The sequence below is a fragment of the Triticum aestivum genome, chromosome 7A (genome assembly GCF_018294505.1).
Source record: "Triticum aestivum cultivar Chinese Spring chromosome 7A, IWGSC CS RefSeq v2.1, whole genome shotgun sequence".
NCBI classification, from domain to species: domain Eukaryota; kingdom Viridiplantae; phylum Streptophyta; class Magnoliopsida; order Poales; family Poaceae; genus Triticum; species Triticum aestivum.
The window spans coordinates 725,897,489-725,909,283 of NC_057812.1; the positions used below are offsets into that span (position 1 = coordinate 725,897,489).

Sequence of the window (11,795 nt, forward strand, 5' to 3'; positions counted from 1 at the left end):
GATTTGTGTCAAGTCAAACTTTGCAAGGTTTGACCAAATTTATATTAAAAAATATCAGCATCTACAATACCAAATGCATATACTATGAAACTACATTTCGTAATGCATCTAACAAGAATGCTTTCACATTGTGAATGTTGATAGTTTTTTCTATAAGTTTGGTCAAAGTACAAAGTCTTCGACTTCAGACAAAACTTATATTCAGACTAAAAAGGATCGGAGGGAGTATAAACAAACAAGTACTACTACTATTATATGTCCTCATGGAAGTCACCGTGAATACGCAAAATCAGAGGTAGATGACTGAGCGAATTTCCTTGGACTGCAGAAACTTGTTTATAATGAGACGTGAACTATTGTTACTTGCAGAAACGAGTCATGCATGCATGTATGTCAAATTGAATATATCATGAGACTGTTGATCGGAGCAACTAGGAGTAGAGTACTCGTATATGTCCTCATCGAAATCACTCTGAGTAGTACACAAAATCAGAGTTAGGTGACTGAGCAAACTTCCGTGGACCGCAGAAAATAATACTGCTATTACAGCTGAATTCTGAAGCCACTTGGAGGAGAGCGAGGGAACCAGCAACATGCACGGACCATGCGTACTGCTGGAGTAGCAGTACAGCAAGAACATGGACAAGCACCCCAACCATGACCTGGGCTGGTGGCCTCATCAAGATCGTGACCTGCAGAAGACGGCCGTTTCTGATCGAGCCGGCTATGCAGATCTTATGCCTTGTTCACACATGTCTTAGGTGTCTAGGCAGGCAGATTCTATGAATCGGCGCAGCTGCAAAAGGTTAGGGCTCCTTTGATTCAAAGGAATTCTATAGGAATTTTGGAGGATTAAAATTTTTAGGATTTTTACCTATGTTGGTCCTTTAATTCATAGGATTGATTCTCATAGGAATTTTTTCTATGAAATCTTTTGTACTACATTTCAAAGGAAATCTAACATCCACTCCGATCTTTTTTTTACAATTTCTTTATTTTTTCTATGACATCAAACACTTCTTGCAAATCCTATAGGATTTAAGTGGGCATTGCCCCTTCAATACTCTACTTTTCCTATTCATATGTTTTCATAATCATGCGAATCAAAGAGGCCCTTAGTGGGCAAAGAAATAAAGCCGACGACCAGAAACTGCGAAACATAGTTTGGTAAGATCAACCTGTGCTAATCTACATTATGTGTTGGAGATCCATGTCCATGTGTACACTGTATAGAAATTAAAAACACGATGCACAAATGCATCAAACATCAAGGCAATCAGCAAGCGTTGATCCACCTTGTACGCATCTGCCTCAGTGATTGGTTGATCATAAGACTCTCCTAATCACCTTGGGACGGGTCCATGGGCTGAGGTGGAGGACCCAGCCCACCGCGTCACATATGCACCATCATTTCACATTTTCACCCACGGTATCCTCTCATGGCGCCACCACGGAATCACAGATGGCCAGAAGGGGGCCATGGAGAAGCGGTGGGGGGCTCGCCGGAGGGGGCCCCACCCCGCAGAGTTGCCTCGCGCATGGGCCCAACGTATCGGTGAGCAGGGGAGGCCTGACACAGTCGTTGCTGCCTCCTCCGCCCGAAGCCGCCAGGCCCTCACTCGCGAGCTGTGGGTCAAACCTCGCCACGCTCCGTCCTGGGATCCCCTGCGGCCGAGGATCCAGCAGCAACCTGCATGCATATAGGTAAAATATCATCATTCATGGAAGGATTCAGTATCAGGCGAGGCAAGAAAGGAAGGGAAAATGCGGCCAGAGGTTGATGATGAGAAGGAGCGTGGCTTCAGCTCAGTCGCAGAGGATCCACACTCTGGCAAGCAGCTCAGCTCTGCTAGGAACAAATATCATTTAAGTAATCAAATTTGTGCGGTCTTTGGATTTTAATTTTTTATTAGCCTAGTGGTAGAGACTAGTGCTGACAATGAGGGGATGGATATTTATAGTTTGTTGGAAATATTAGCACTTTTTTGATTAGACTTATTAGTCGTCAACCCGTGCATTCGCACGGGCTAGTTTAATACCTTACAATGTGATGATGTTTTGAGACTAAATTTCATTTACCGGGAGTAAGGAAATTGAGAATTCCCAAATTTCTATTGGAACAGTTACATCTTGTCCAATGAAAATATATGTTTTATATTCAAATATTATTTTTGTCAAAATTTAATACTTAAAAATATAATATGGAATGACGCATATACTCAAATGTTCTGTATCTACATAAAATAATTGAATTATTTAATCACCTCTAATCTTGGTATATATTGCCTTCAACACACTGAAAATAAAACCACTGATGGTTCATTCACTTGACATCTCCTCCGAACAGTCTCTACAGTAATTAAGAAGTTTACTTTAGATATAAGATGAAAGAGCCTCATAGTATGAACAACAAAAACTGTTAGACCTTTTTAAAGAGAAAAGTAATAGATGCACATATCACAGACCATTTTTTAAGACTATTTATCTTGTTCCGATTTTTTTCTCATAAAAAGACAAAATCCCAGTCTCCAACTGATATAATAAAATTATGCATAGAGAAAATAGTCATGTGGTTGAACATCTGTACATGTTTCGTCAATTGCACTTTTGTGCATCTCCTTTGCTTCCGTCATACCATAATGTCTTGATCTGGACATGTTCCCTTTAAATTATATTACTGGTATCCTAATAGTTAAATACAAATATATTAACATATATATAGACAAAAGTAAACTGTTTTTGTCGATATTTTGAATTCACATGAACTTTTGGCTTATGGTGTATGTACAAAAACCTCCATTATATAATTTGGTATATAATGAAACAAAAAAAATTATACATCCATATTGTATTTACCGAAGTACATATACAATATTTAGGTAAAATCGTATTTATCAAACCGAACAAACCGGCGCACATATCTCATGTCCATTATCTGCCACCCTATATGTGTGTTCAACGAATTAACATGCATATTATTCCTAACGTGGTAGTTTTCCAAGTACTCCTTTTTTGATACTCGGCAATGGCTATTGTAGTGTTTATCTAGTGCCTTTGCCGAGAACAGAACTCGGCACACAATGCCGAGTTGTTTCTAGGCTTTGCCAACTATGCTGGAAACTCCACTGAATCGGTGTCTCCAGTAGAGACATGGCATTAAAAAAAACTTTCTCACGTACACATTCCAAAAAACAAATGCCAATTTCTGGAAAATAGGAAATTATCTTCCATGATTGTAGATTACTCTCACGTACATGTTTAGTTTTGTTACTTGTATGTAAGATTTACCTTTATAACTTGGTACCCTGGAATTCGGTTGCGTCTAGTTTGGGTACCCGAGGTGTATTGGGTTTGACTGCCATGGGGTTTATTTTCTGTTAGGTTATTGGGAAAATAATCTGATTATGCTGCAAATATCTGGAACAAAACATATTTAGCAGATCTGTCTACTCTCTAAACCAATCATACATTCATCATATTTCGACGTAGATTGACTTAGTTAGAGTGCACGGGCTGATGTCACGTACAGTTGTTACTTATTAACAATGCAAAATTCAGTACCCTAACAATTAGAAAAACAACTCCAGAGAATATAGACAACTCTAACCTCCAATGTATTAGGCAATGTAAACTTGGGAACGACTGTCACCTCATGAGATATATGATTCATGCATGGGCCTATTTTGCATGGCAGGGTTGCCATAGTTTTGTTCCGATTCAGTATCAGGCATTCAGAAAAGGTTAAGTAGAATCTCGTCAATTTCGTGATCTGGTTGCTTGTTTGGATAAGGTAAAAAAAATCTGCATACCTGCAAAGTCCAATGCATGGAACAGGATCATTTTCTGTCTTGCAGATAATAACCTGTGCCCAACAATGATCCTAGCCTAGGAACCAATTAACTGGTCGTCCTTCACATAAATTACTCAAAACAAAGAGAACATACCTGTTTAAAATTAGAACCTTGTTGAAAATAAAATCAATTGATATTATCCTTGGAACCTTAAAAAAAGAAGACGAATCAGTTTGTATTCTTATAAAACCCATCAAATCAGGCCCAAGATAGAACGTGAGAAACACAATGCGCATATAAGATAGATGTCAGAAGCACAGTCCATGTATAAGACATCACAAAAATGAACTGGATTGAAAGATAACTTTTTCTTTACTCGTACCATGGGCATTAGTGGTTCCTCGATGGACAACGTCTTGGGCTGGATTGAATAACTGTGGATTTAGAGGTCCGTATGATAAAGGGAGACGCTGATATTATCATTAGAATTGGATTTTTTTATTTCACGTATTAGAGATCAGGATCATGGGAGAGGATCCATGTAAGTTTGGTAGAAGGAAAGTGTCCCACTGTCACAAAACTTAGGACCAGCTGCACATATACATGCAGCGACACGGGCCAATGAATATCCTACCCAACTCAACCTAAACCTGCTCGTACAGAACTCTAAACCAACCTGGACACAGCCTGCTACTAACACAACTACATGGCCAAACTGCAACACCTAGCTGGACATCACCTAGCCCAATTATGACACAAGTTAGCAACACATATACATAGGCAAGTACTAATATTAGCTGGACTATTACTAATCAGAAGAGGCAGGGGGGTTTCAACCTCCTTTTTGAAAAGAAAAAAAATTAACAGAGAAATATAAACCTAGCTAACAACAAATCAAGATTATGCTAATATCAAACATGGCGTTGCATATAAAAAATATAATCAGGCCAACTCGAGTAGGAAATTAAGGCTGCGCAATAAACAACATTGGACAATTAAAGAATATACCTAATTCCAACATCCTTTATCATGCATGTTCAAATCTTCTTTCTTCACAGCTGAGTCGGCATGAAAGCAATCACTGCGAGGCTGAACACCTGCATCAAACTTTATTTCACTTAGGACTGAAATTTCATCTGCCGTGGATATTTTTGTAGAATACTATATTGAATAACAATAGCAAGGTAGAGGCGGACTACTTTAAAGCATAAAAAAAATTCATGGTTCAGAATATGTACGTACAGTGATCTGCAACACGCAGGTCTGATAGCATGTCTTTAAGTAATCAATTGCATCATCTTGTAACAATTACCCGGTGTCATGGTACTATATAATTAAACTATAACCTTAGAGACAACACAAAAGAGATTCCGAAGAAAGCGGGGAACCTAGAAACCAAACATTAGTCTGAACTTTGCCCAAACTTCAGGTTTTGCCACCTGGATCATATCAAGTGAGCTAGGGCAGGAGAGCAATACGTAGCCATAACCAAATTCATCAGAAGGATCTTACTTTTTTTGGAGGCATGACAGAGCATGATATTGCCTGTCCTTTGGCCATGTGTACTGCTTGTGTTCTGGAACGATGGCACGTTGGTTCTAACTTGCTGAATTCTCTTCAGCACCTGCAAGAGAGAGAGAGAGAGAGAGAGAGAGAGAGAGAGAGAGGAGGAGGAGGAGGAGGATGGCAGCCAGAGGAAGAGGCCAAAGCCTATCCGCCATGATTTGCTGCTGGATCTAACACGCCGCGGATAAAAAGAAATACAGAAGAAAGGAGATGCCAGCGGGGGGAGAACACACGGGGCTTTTGTCCAATGGGTGGAATAGAACGCATGGACTCTCTATATTGTAATTATATATGTACATGCCTGGTCATTTACGCGTGCTGGCTGTTGTATTAGATCGTTTCCATTAGATTGCTGTTGTATTAGATCTTAACCATTAGATTTAATCTTAGGAACTAACGGCATTAGTTTTTTTCCTTTTGTTTTACAACCGAAGAAAACTTTTTTTTTATAACTGATGATTTTATGATTGAATCTACACCGCAATAATTCGGTCCCACCAGATGGACGGCTTGTAAAATCTAATTAACGTGGTAATTTCTTGGGAGTCTGTAATTAGTATAGGTATAGATCCACGAGTTAACAGTACGCATGGTATAAAAGGTATGCACCTCATAGCGATACCTAAGAATACTAGCGCGTACAGAACATAGAATCGAACCATCTGTGAGCAGCACATATACGGCTAGCATAAGTACGAGTAAACGAGGGATGAACAGTTCATACCCTCCGGTTGGTCAGGCCAACGCGGCGGCGGCAGCAGCAGCCTCGGCGTCGTCCGTGGCCTTCTTCTTGGAGGCGGCGTCGTCGGCCATGGTGTCGATGGAGGGGAAGTAGTGGAAGCAGAGGCGGACGAAGTTGGGGACGGACCGGGAGCAGTTGCGTCGAGACGCTCCCCAAAGACCTTATTGCTGTTCTCCCGGACAGGATCTCGAACGACAGGGTTCCGGAGGCACCTGCTCTCCTGACCAACCATGCACGCGGTCGTCGGGATGGGATCGCCGGAAGCAGCACAAAGAGAGGAACAGTAACTGACGACTAGGGTTGTACGAGAGGGAGTGAGTGAACTAAGTTAGGGTTCACTCCACTGGCCAGTGCCTTCTGTCGTGGTTCTAACTCTGACAGTGATGTAGGGGGGTGAATATGGAGAGGCTAGATCTTAGCTACTGGGAAGTTGTTACATGCGAGGTTTACGAGTTCAGGCCCTTCTTAGAGGAAGTAATAGCCCTACGTCTCGGAGCCCGGAGGCGGTCGACTGGATTATGCGTGTATGGATACAGGGGTGCCAACCCTTCATACTGAGGAGGGGGGTGGCTTATATAGAGTTCGCCGGACCCCTCCCACCCTCAGCAATGCAGGGTTTAAGGTACATTTAAGGTTGGGCGTTTCTGGTAACGTCCCTAATAAAGTGCTATAATGATCATAAAGACTACTTAACAGCCGACGTTTGCCTGCGGAGTGACTTTAGGTCTCCTGGCAGTCGAGTGGTTGGCTTCATGGTCGAGTGATAGCTTCTTGGTCGAGTGTCTTGAACCCGTCGAGTGGGATACCTTCAAGTCGATTGAAAGGTGACTTCTCCTAGGGGTGTCCTAGGGTAGGACTCTTTGGTCAGGTCCGTGTCCCTACCCTAGGTACATGTCTTCATCATTAGCCCCCGAATGGATCGAGGTTAGAGTGGGGAAAGAGTTGGATATCTTTCCGACTGGTTCTTCGGGCTATGTGAGCGCCTCGTTTTGGGTCAATCGTCACGGATGACGTTGCCAACCTTTTTCAGTCGCCTTGATCCATTCCAGGCCTTTCGTCGAGTGAATTTCTTTGTTTGTGACATACCAAGCGCCGGCGCGATCGGGGTCTTCTGTTTTGACAAGTTGTTTTATGGCCCGCAGATGTCGCGGGATTCGGATTTTGGGAAGTGCGCGGGACGGGAGCGGCTGCAGTAATCGGAAGCGATAAAGCGAAAGCTCCTCGATCCCCGCGTCGTCTTTTTCGCCACGTACTGCGCGCGCGTCTGCTGCGGGATTTGACTGGATAGCCTGGGCCTACCAGTCAGCCACTCGGAAGCGGTCCCTTATAAATCGACGGCTTGGGGTTTCCAAGCAGCGCGCTCTATTCTCCTCCTTTCTTCCACCTCTCCCCCTTCGCAAGTCCCTCCGCCACCTCCGTTCCCACCCCAACGCAGCAGGCCCGTGCGAGACTTCGCCGACGATGATGACGAAGAGCAAGACCTCCGCTCTGGAGCGCGCGAAGAAGGCGGCGGCGGCGGGGAAAGGGAAGAGGTCAGCTCGGGGCGGATCTTCCTCTAGGACCGCTCTGCCCAAAGGTTGGATCCAGGGCGACTGGATGCCATCGGTGCTCCGGCAAGAGGATCTCGACGATATGGTCGAGGGGGGAGTCATTCCCCATGAAGCTGCGCGTCTTCCGGGGGGAGAGATCGAACCTCAACCCCATGACGGTGAGTGCGTGCTCCTAGCCACCCACATCGACCGAGGGTTTTCTCTGCCGCCCCATCCTTTCTTCCGGAGTTTCCTGAATTTCTTCGGAGCGCAGCTCCACCACTTCACTCCCAACTCCATTGTCTACCTTGCTGCTTTCATCTCCATGTGTGAGGCTTTCTTGGGTTGTCGACCCCATTGGGGACTCTTCAAACACATCTTTACCTGCAATTCTCAATCAGTCAAGAAGGCTAAGTCGAGTGACGAGAGGACGCAGGTGATCCAGCTGTGCGGGGGCCTGGCGATCCAGATGAGGGGGAAGAGCTGTTTTCCATCTATCACCTTCCCGGAGTCGGTCCGTGGCTGGCAATCGACCTGGTTCTACTGCAAGGACGAGGCGACCCCAGGACAGTCGACTGGTCTTCCTCTTTTTTCTCTCGACCGAGCCGAGAAGCCTGCCTCTCTGAAAGTCGCGCCGGAGGAAAAGGCCCAAGTCAAGGTGCTGGCAGGTCGAGTGGTTGAGCTTGTCCGCGAGGGTGTGACTGGTATGGACCTGCTGGAGGTCTTCCTTCAAAGGCGCATCCAACCGCTCCAGGCCCGCGACCACCCAATGTGGCTGTATTCGGGTCTTGACGACACCACTCGGGTCCACCCGGAGGAGGTCACCGACGAGATGGTGGAGGGGTGGCTGTCGAGCATCACGGGGAACAAAGACAACCCCCGAGGAGCCAGGAGGGTAACCCCTCTCGACAACTCGTATGAGGTGGACCAGGTATGTCTTTGTGCTCCCGACTGATATCTTGTCTTCTGCATTGGTCTTATTTGAATAAGTCGATTGACCTTCGTCTTGTCTGTTGTTTTCCAGGCGACCACCGAGATGTACTCGACGCCCAACGGGGCACAGGGGTCGACTGAGGAAGGGGAGGCGAGCGGAGGCGAGAGCGGGGACGACCAAGGCGAGTGGGAGTCCGACGGTGAGGGAGAGGGAGGCGACGACATCTTCTCCAGCAAAGGGGAGGAGGAGGAGGTTGAACCCCCCCGCCCGGAGGGGCGATCCAAGCTCACCCACGATCCAGCGCGGGAATGTGGCAAGGCGACTGCTCCTGTTGGGCAGTCGTCGAAACGCCCTCGGACCTCTTCTCCTCCGCCGACTGGGAAGGCTCCCAAGCATCCACGAGCGACGCCATCCAAGCCGCCCAAGGATCTGCCCAAGATGAAGATGGCTGTTCCTACCATTTCCGGGTAATAATAAGACTTGCTTTCCTTTGTCGACCGTGGACGGATCCTTGGTCGATTCACTGAACCAACTGATTGAATTTTGAGATTTGCAGCGGTGCTACTTCTGAGGTCTCCGCCAGGAACGACGACCAAGAGATGGAGGACGCTGTTACCTCCAACCCTGGTACGATTGCTGACGTCCTGCCTTTGAGTCGACTGAACCTTTATTGCTACTCTGGTCGATTGAATGTTTTCCTTGTAGCTCCTCCTCATGTTATCGACCTCCCGGATGACGAGGACGACGGTCCGCTGAGAGTGAGGAGGCACAAGAGGGCGTCGGCTGACAAGACCCCCAATCCGCTCCGGCGTCCGAGGCCGTGGCTTGGGATGGTGGTGACACCACTCGGGCTTCTGTGACCTTCGCCGTTCCTCTGGCGAGTGCGCGGCCCTCGGCGTCGACTGCGGATCCACCTTCGCTTTTTGCTGCGTACCCCGTCCCTGAGGACCAAGCGGCTGCTGCAAAGGAGGCTATACGCCAGGCGGGGATCATGATGGAGCAAGTGAAGATGGCTCGGGAGGCCAGCCAAGCAGCCTATGACGCGAGTTCGGCTCTTCAGAGCAACGTTGAGGTCAGTCGACTCGACACTTGGTCTGTTATGATATGCTGTTTGAAGAGTCTCTTTTCCGAAGATCTTTTGTTTCTGTATCTGTACACCCACTGGGTGTGTCTGCCAATCCTTTGGACGAGTGGGGGCACGCTAAGTGCACCCACTGGGTGTAGTCCCCGAGACTACGGTGGACTGCTGGCAGTCGACTATAGTCTTTACATTGTGTTGCTGTAGCTGTATTTCTTCGCTCGGTTTGGTCGGGCCAGGTCGAGTGGAATTGTATCCGGTCGACTGCGGGCAGTCGACTTTTTTTTTGGTCGAACCAGTGGGGGCACGCTGAGTGCACCCACTGGGTGTAGTCCCCGAGACTACTGTCGAATGTTTTTGATTCGGCTGTGGTCTTAGAAACGTCATCATTGTCTCTTAGTTACTCGGAAGCAACTTATCTTGGATGTCTGTCGACTGATTTTCCTTTTTACAGAAATCTTGCGAACTTGTAGCTCGCTATACTGAGTTGGAGAATCAGCAGATCCAGCTCAACCTTAACTTGAAGCTTGCTCAGGAGAATTTGAGGAAGGCGCAAGAAGAAGCGAAAGGTATGGCTGGTGAGGTTCTCTATTCTTAACGGGTGGCTTTTCTTTCTTGTCCATTCTTGATGTTGGTTCCACTCGACGCGCCTTAGATAAACTGGAGGAAGCTCTGAAGAAGAAGGACCAAGACGTTGCAGAGGCACAGAAGGAGGCCTCAAGCAAAACGAAGCTTGCAGAGGAGAAATTGGCTTCGGTCGGAGCTCTTGAACAGGAGAACTCTAGACTGAAAACCGCTCTCGAGGCAGCTAATTGAGATGCCAGTCGACTGAAGAAGGAGAAGATGGCTCTGCACGACAAGGCGGGTGAGCTAGTGAGGAAGGTAAAAGATCTGGAAGCTTATCTCGGTGGACTTGCCAAAAAGTTGTTCATCATGCTCGAAGGTAATTACTCTGCCCCGACTGTCTTGCAGTTTTGCCAAGCCTGTGTAGGGCCACTGTCTTACTCTTGAATCGTGTTTGCAGAATTCTGTCAGAACTTTGAAGAGGAGACCGGTCGAGTGGAGCCAAGCTTGGACCCTGTTAACTCTCTTGTGAAGGATGAGGCTGCCATGAACGTGCTCGGACTGGAGTCTCGTGTTGCCAGCGTCGTTGATTATCTGGCTCGGCTAAAAGTTGCAATGTCGCGGATCAACACATCACTCTGGCCTGGGACGACGCTTCAGAACGACCTCGAGTCTCTGATGGCTCGACTTAACGAAGTCCCAGGTCGAGTGGCGGAATGGAAGAAATCTTCTGCTAGATGTGGTGCTGATGTCGCTCTGTCTCTGGTCCGCGTCCATTGCAAGGAGGCGCGAGAAGAAAAGCTGGCGGCTATCCAAGTTGCAAATACCAGGAAGCACAGCTTTCAAGACTTCATGGAGACTTTCATCGTCGCTACCACCCGTATCGCCGACGGGATCGACTTGGATGAGTTCGTCGCCCCTTCCAGTCCTCCTCCTGAGGAGTGAAAAACTTTGAATTTACCTCGGGATGCCGAGTGGATTGGTAACCGTTTAAACTCCGCCGAGCCGAGGGCTCGAGTACTTTGAGGTCTGGGACCTTTTGGGCTTTTTCTGAACTTGATTTCTCGTTGGATATCTTCACGGTTTGATTCGTCGAGTGGAACTTGATCTTCACTCGGAATAATCTTGTATTTGCAACGTAGCTCCGAGGGAGAAGGTAGCGGTCGACTCGCGGATTGGGTCGAGTCTTGTACTTAGGTGAGCACTGGGCTGTAGCTAAGCCTCCGAGTGAGAGGTTTACTCTCCACTCGGTAGGATTTTTAAACACTTAGGCGAGCACTGGGCTGCAGCTAAACCCCCGAGTGGGAGGTTTGCTCTCCACTTGGTAGGATTTTTCCAAACTTAGGCGAGTGCCGGACTGTAACTAAGTCTCTAGGTGAGAGAACTTAGGCGAGCACTGGGCTGCAGCTAAGCCCCCGAGTGGGAGGTTTGCTCTCCACTCGGTAGGATTTTTTCAAACTTAGGCGAGTGCCGGACTGCAGCTAAGTCTCTAGGTGAGAGAACTTAGGTGAGTGCTGGACTGCAGCTAAGCCTCCGAGTGGGAGGATCGCTCTCCACTCGGTAGGATTTAAACACTTAGGCGAGCACTGGG

General features: G+C 46.9%; 2 long non-coding RNA genes across 3 annotated transcripts; both read right to left on the reverse strand.

Annotated features, from left to right (window-relative positions):
• Positions 1 to 1,236: 1,236 nt before the first annotated feature.
• On the reverse strand, positions 1,237 to 3,481 carry LOC123147106 (uncharacterized). 2 transcript variants are annotated; one of them, XR_006473052.1, is made up of 3 exons: positions 3,289 to 3,481; positions 2,265 to 2,350; positions 1,237 to 1,690 (listed from the first exon to the last, which is right to left on the reverse strand). It is a non-coding gene; the product is annotated as an uncharacterized lncRNA (long non-coding RNA). The 2 variants fall into 2 exon arrangements; XR_006473051.1 differs by lacking the exon at positions 3,289 to 3,481 and adding an exon at positions 2,588 to 2,854.
• Positions 3,482 to 3,490: 9 nt separating this feature from the next.
• On the reverse strand, positions 3,491 to 5,594 carry LOC123147105 (uncharacterized). Its single transcript, XR_006473050.1, has 4 exons — positions 5,034 to 5,594; positions 4,800 to 4,888; positions 3,945 to 4,000; positions 3,491 to 3,809 (listed from the first exon to the last, which is right to left on the reverse strand). It is a non-coding gene; the product is annotated as an uncharacterized lncRNA (long non-coding RNA).
• Between the last annotated feature and the right edge of the window lie 6,201 nt (positions 5,595 to 11,795).